The sequence below is a fragment of the Phalaenopsis equestris genome, unplaced genomic scaffold (assembly GCF_001263595.1).
Source record: "Phalaenopsis equestris unplaced genomic scaffold, ASM126359v1 Scaffold000615, whole genome shotgun sequence".
NCBI classification, from domain to species: domain Eukaryota; kingdom Viridiplantae; phylum Streptophyta; class Magnoliopsida; order Asparagales; family Orchidaceae; genus Phalaenopsis; species Phalaenopsis equestris.
In genome coordinates, this window is record NW_018165055.1 from 51142 (window position 1) to 56830 (window position 5689).

Sequence of the window (5689 nt, forward strand, 5' to 3'; positions counted from 1 at the left end):
CCGGTCAGGTAGGCGGCCAATGCCGCCGACCCAGTTGAATTTCTTAATGTTGAATTTGGCGGAACTCATTGTCGTGGCTAGGATTACTTCCAATGAATTCTACATGCTGCCCTTCTAAGAACTAGGCTGAAATTACCAAAATGTTGTACTATTGTATAACAACCAAAAGTTTTCAGCCTAAATCTGTAAAAAATTTTCAGCCTAAACATTCCTTTTAACGCCTTGCTGTATAAGAAATTCTCATCAAATTTCTTACCTTCTCCCCGTGAGCTCCACTGCCTTTGCCAACCGCTTTGCCAACCGAACGGAGAGCTCCAACCGAACGGAGAGCTCTGATCCCTTCTGGCAGAGATCACACCCGTTCACTGGAGAAAACTTCCTGTTCTGTGCTCGCGCCTCTTTCCCGCAGGCACTTCCATGCGTCCAGCGGAACAAATCAGGAATTCCTCCTCTGCCTCTCGCATGAGAATAACTGTCTCTCTAGAGCCGTCGCGCCTCTCCAAACTGCTCAGGTCCTCCTGCTTCGCGAACTCCCGAATAGAGAACTCCCCAAACCCTTCTCTACACGATCTCCGCCTCTTCCCTCTGGCCGAGCTGCTCGCAAGACCGCACTCCTACTCCGAAATCGCGGACCGAACTACTCGCCTTCTGGCCTTCGCTCGCGGACTATTCCTCCTCCGTCTCGCCGAACCGCACCACCTGCGATGCGAATCCAATCGATATCCAGTCGATCAAAGCATCCACTGCTCACTGAATCTATCGCGATTCGGCTGCCTGCTGCGCGATCTGCTTGTTTCACTGTTCGTGAATGTCAAACTCTTCTTCTTCGTCGCTGGCCGCGAACACCTTTACGCGAACACCTCTAGCCAAGAAGTATGGATCTTCCCACAGACGACGCTAATTATTATGAGATATGTACTTCCTGACATAAAAATGAAATGCAAAGAACACAAGCGAACACAGATCGTTTACGTGGTTCGATCAAACTGGATCTACGTCCACAGGAGAGAATCAATCAAATAGTTCACCGAGGGCAAAAAAATGAATACATAGCTTATACATAGAGATGAGTCATCATCTTCCTTCTATGGTCTCCCTCTCAAGCGACACCTTGATATAAAACCTCAAGATGCTCTCCTCCTCTCTAGCTCTCTATCTATTCTCTCCTCATTTGTGGTAGCTTAAGATCTCTTCCATTGCTCTCTTAAGTCTCACACACTTTCTATTTATAGAAGCAAGAGAGTGATAGGTGGGAGGTAGGTGGGAGGTAGGTGGGATTCTTAATTAGAAAGCTAATTAAATTTTACATTACAAAAGTGTCATTTTACCTTAGTTCAATAATTGAAGGTCAAAATAACAGAAACATTTTTGTTGGATTTTCTTTAGCTTTGGTTTTTCATTTTTTTCTTATGTTGCGGTGTTGATTTGTGGCGATTTGTTTTTTCGTGTTGATTGACAACCCGATTCATAGTAAGACCATCAGTCGATTTTGATGTAATATCTCATTGTTCGTCCAACTTACTAGTTTAGGTTGCAAATTTTGCTAAGTCTTAAGATGATATTGTCGCTGCATTCGAGGGGTAATCGTCGAGACTCTTCGCATCTGTGATTGGCGTCATTTCCTTGACGATGCTTATCTCTATTGGGCAGGTAACTACATCTAGTGCTTTCTCTGCGTCGAGTTTAGAGTCGGGCTTTCAAATGCTTTGAGTGTTGAGGGTCATTTTTTGCTTTTCAATGCTGATCGGACGTCATTGCACTGCCATAAGACATTTAAGTATATTGGCTCCCGACTCTCAGACTTACACTTTCCAAGTTTCAATTATTTGGTCAAACTTGTACTGCGGTTGACTCCCCTTATGCTAGACTCATCAAATAGTTATTGTCTTTGCTTTCACAGGGTAGTCATCAAGACTTACTTATGGGGTGATTTATGTTATACGCTTTGCGATTATCACTACTGGACAGAGAATCGTCTCCAAAGTTTGAGCCAACCAAGTTTGGAAATAAGAGGCGTGTATGTTTTGCCTATCGAAGCATCCTTGGTGCCACTATCGATCCTATGGCTTGGGCCTAAGTTCCCTGAGTATAGGCTAGTTGTCGAAGTACAAGAACTCTTTTGAATTCCCCGAGTCTCAGTTGAAATTGAGAATACATTAGAAAGAATCGTAATCAAAGATAGATGAAAATATATAAAAATACTTGAAATGACCACATTTTTTTCTCCTTTGCCGCGCTAGTCACTGATCATTCAAGGATCGGTAAAATATTGGAGAGGTGTCGTTGGCCGGCTTTTCCAGGGGTTCCCCGACCATTGGATCCGGTTGTTTTGTCTCGATGGTGTGAGACGATGGAAATGAGATCTTTTTGGTCCTAGACCTCGATGGTTCTCGGCTTGCCCGTTTTGTGATTCATCTGATGGGAGAACTCTGCGCAACTTTATAGTGTCCTTCACCCTCTCCTTCGGCTTGGAGTATCGGGTCTCCTCGTGAATCACATGGTTCGATAATCGTCCGTTGAAGGCAAGCAAGATACTGTCGGTCGGCCTTCCCCGAGGAATAGCCGACTGTTGATTCAATTTTTTTATTTATGGCACATTTCAAACAATCATATTAGAATCGTAATTTAATTCATCTTCAACTATAAATATGGTGAGGGAACGGTGACATATAGTGTAAATTAAGCATTAATTTGTGAATTTCTACCAGAGAAAAAAACGAACCCATATTTTTTTATTTTTATTAAATTCTCAGATCAAATGATTTGTTGGTGACATGTGCAAATACATGATTTCAGCCGTTTAAGAAAAGCATATGTATGGATAATTTGTAAATATATGGATATTTCAGGTGGTCCGTGCGTAATTATCCTAAATATGAATGTGTAAACCTGAGCAATATAAATGTACAAGAAGTGTGTGGTATGTGTGCAAATGTCCCCAAATAGTTAAGCGGAGAAGGGCATGGATGGCGAACAGAGCTGCGGCGTCGGAGACGGAGGCCTTCTCCTTCACGCTGCTAAAACGCATTCGAATCTCCCGTTGCCACTTAAGCTCGGAAGTGCGATTCTTCAGCAGCTTCCTTGGCGCGAAAAAATCTAATGAAAGAGCAGGTGAGAGGAGAGAGATTCTATTGCAGAGAAAAACAGAGCAAAGATCAATTAATATCAACATTGGAGGTTCGAATTCGAGTGTTCATCTTACCTGAGAAGGAAAACAGCTCCGCGAGATTTGTTCATCAGAGCAGACAATTGATTTTTTTTTGTGGATTTTAGCCTCCTAAGTCTGAAATCTGAAATGGGCTACGATAAGATCCGTAAGTGCTGCGTTTGATTACTTCCAGCAATTTCAAGCAAAATGTTTGTATATCCTTTTATTTTCTTTAGCATTTCTATACACCAGATACATAGATGAAGGCGGAGAGGCGCTCATGGATTCATTTGGCGTGCATTCGGATAGGCAGCCCTCCCATTACACCGGAAATTAATTTGACACGAATGCCGTAATGAACCTTCGACCACACCGACGCCTGTTGAGAACAAGCTCGGAATTCCGAGGAAGAGGTTGGTCAAGAAGAGCGCTGTGGAGAGCGCGAACCCAATTGAGCTTGCAATGATTGTTGAAGATCTTATGGCTGAATTTGAAGTTACACTTGAAGAAGATGTTGAGCTGAATACACAAAATAAGCCAGCTATTAATAAATTCAAGAAGCTACCACTTCTTCAAGGAGCTCTTTCTATGTAAGATGGATACCTGCAGTTGACCAATTTTTCATTCTCTTGAATACTTCACTATAACATTTCGCTAACTCTCATTATATTTTGATTTTCTCTGAACTTTCCTTGCACCGTTTCTATTGTAGGAAGAAACTTCAGCTCAAATTTTTAGATCATTGGGTACTTACACTTCTAAAGAATTGGCTGAAACATTTGTCAGATGAGAGCTTACCTAATATGACTATTCAGACTGCTATATTACAGTTACTCACTAATGTTTGTATAGCCTTCATCTCGTTGATTATTTTTATTTTTGGTGTAAGTTTGACTAACTTAATCGGAAATTTATTGTACTTTATATGAAAAAATTTTCGTGAAAGATTTTAGGTTTTTTCAAGTTATTTATCTGCTTGTTTTGCTTGATGATAATTTTTTTTGCACTTCAGTTTCCAGTTGATTTAGAGCAGTATGAGCAGAGGTAACAACTTAAGAATAGTGGCCTTGGGAATGTTAGGTCTCATAATTTCATTGCAACAAAGTTGTACATATGCCTCAACTAATGAAAAATAACATGCAAAATTTCATTTTTCTTTGGCACAGGCTATTATGTTTCTATCAAAATATGATGAGGAGTGTAAAGCTAATAGGAAGCTCGCTAAAGAGTTAGGTTATAGATGGGTAAAACAGACATACCTAGTAGATTATAATTGTTGTCATGGAAGTGTTAGTGTTTTTCATTTTGGAATCTATTTGAGTCATTGCTTAGAGTAATCGTAAACTTTTTGTTGTTAGCAAAATTGAACATCTATTTTTTCAATCATTCTTTATGATAGAAATATTTTACGGTAGTACAAATGATTTGATTAAAGTTTCTTAATGCAATTACCATGTTGTAATGAGTGTAAATCACACAAAGGAATTAAAATGATTTCTAGATCGTAAAACAACAACAAAGTCAATAATTTACTTTTTGACAATGTAATGATCGAATAAATTTGAAGAAATTAATGAGAAATTTGAGCTTTACAAAATCAAGTGACAATTGTAATTTATCACCTTAATAGTGTCACATTGAGCCAAAATAAGAGCTTTAAAAGCCAATAATAATAATATATATAAGAAATGAAGCCATGAAAAGAAGTTATAGAACCGTGAAATCTATGCCTCAAAATTAGTTTAAGTTGACGATTTCTCTCGTAGTTATGTAGTCAAATTAGCACCACACGAGTTGGAATCTCTCCCTTAATTTGTACATAAAGTAGAAAACTATAAGAATATATTTTTATTTTACCAAAGAGAATTAGTTTGCCTCATGACAACTATTTATGGACTACTCATTCATGAGTGAGTGGAGGTGACATAACAGCTATTTACCCAAATTGATTCCAAATTACCTTCAAATTTAGGGCTCAATCGTAGATAGCAATTTAAAAATTTTAAGTACTTGCTTCAAATGATTTCTAAGTAGTGCACTTCCCGTAATTTTGTTCCTAACCAATAACAATAGCTATTGATAGTGTTGAGATTTATATCTAATTTAAAAGTGTTAATCATAAACACAAAGAAATATAGGAGTTATTTATAAAATATTATGAGCTCCTCTGTAAGCCCAAGAATTAATGAATATAACATGTTTTTTACTTCAAAATAATTCTTTAAGGAAGGAGTGTCCAACGGCTGATCGGTGTGACTTCGCGGGAAGATTGTTCATCGCGAAACATGTTTTTCACTTCAAAAAATTTTTTAGATAGTGACAATGAACAATGACAAACCAAAAAAATTGCTAACTATAATGACAATCGATAGATGTCATTAGATGGTGACAATTGAAGAGGAGAATTCAATTTTGTGAAAATGAAAAGCTATAGCTTGTATAAATCTACAGGACTTTGAAAATATCCGACTATGAAGAATTGAATTTCTGATATGACTTCAAAACTATTGAATTTCTGATATGACATCAAAACAATTGAAA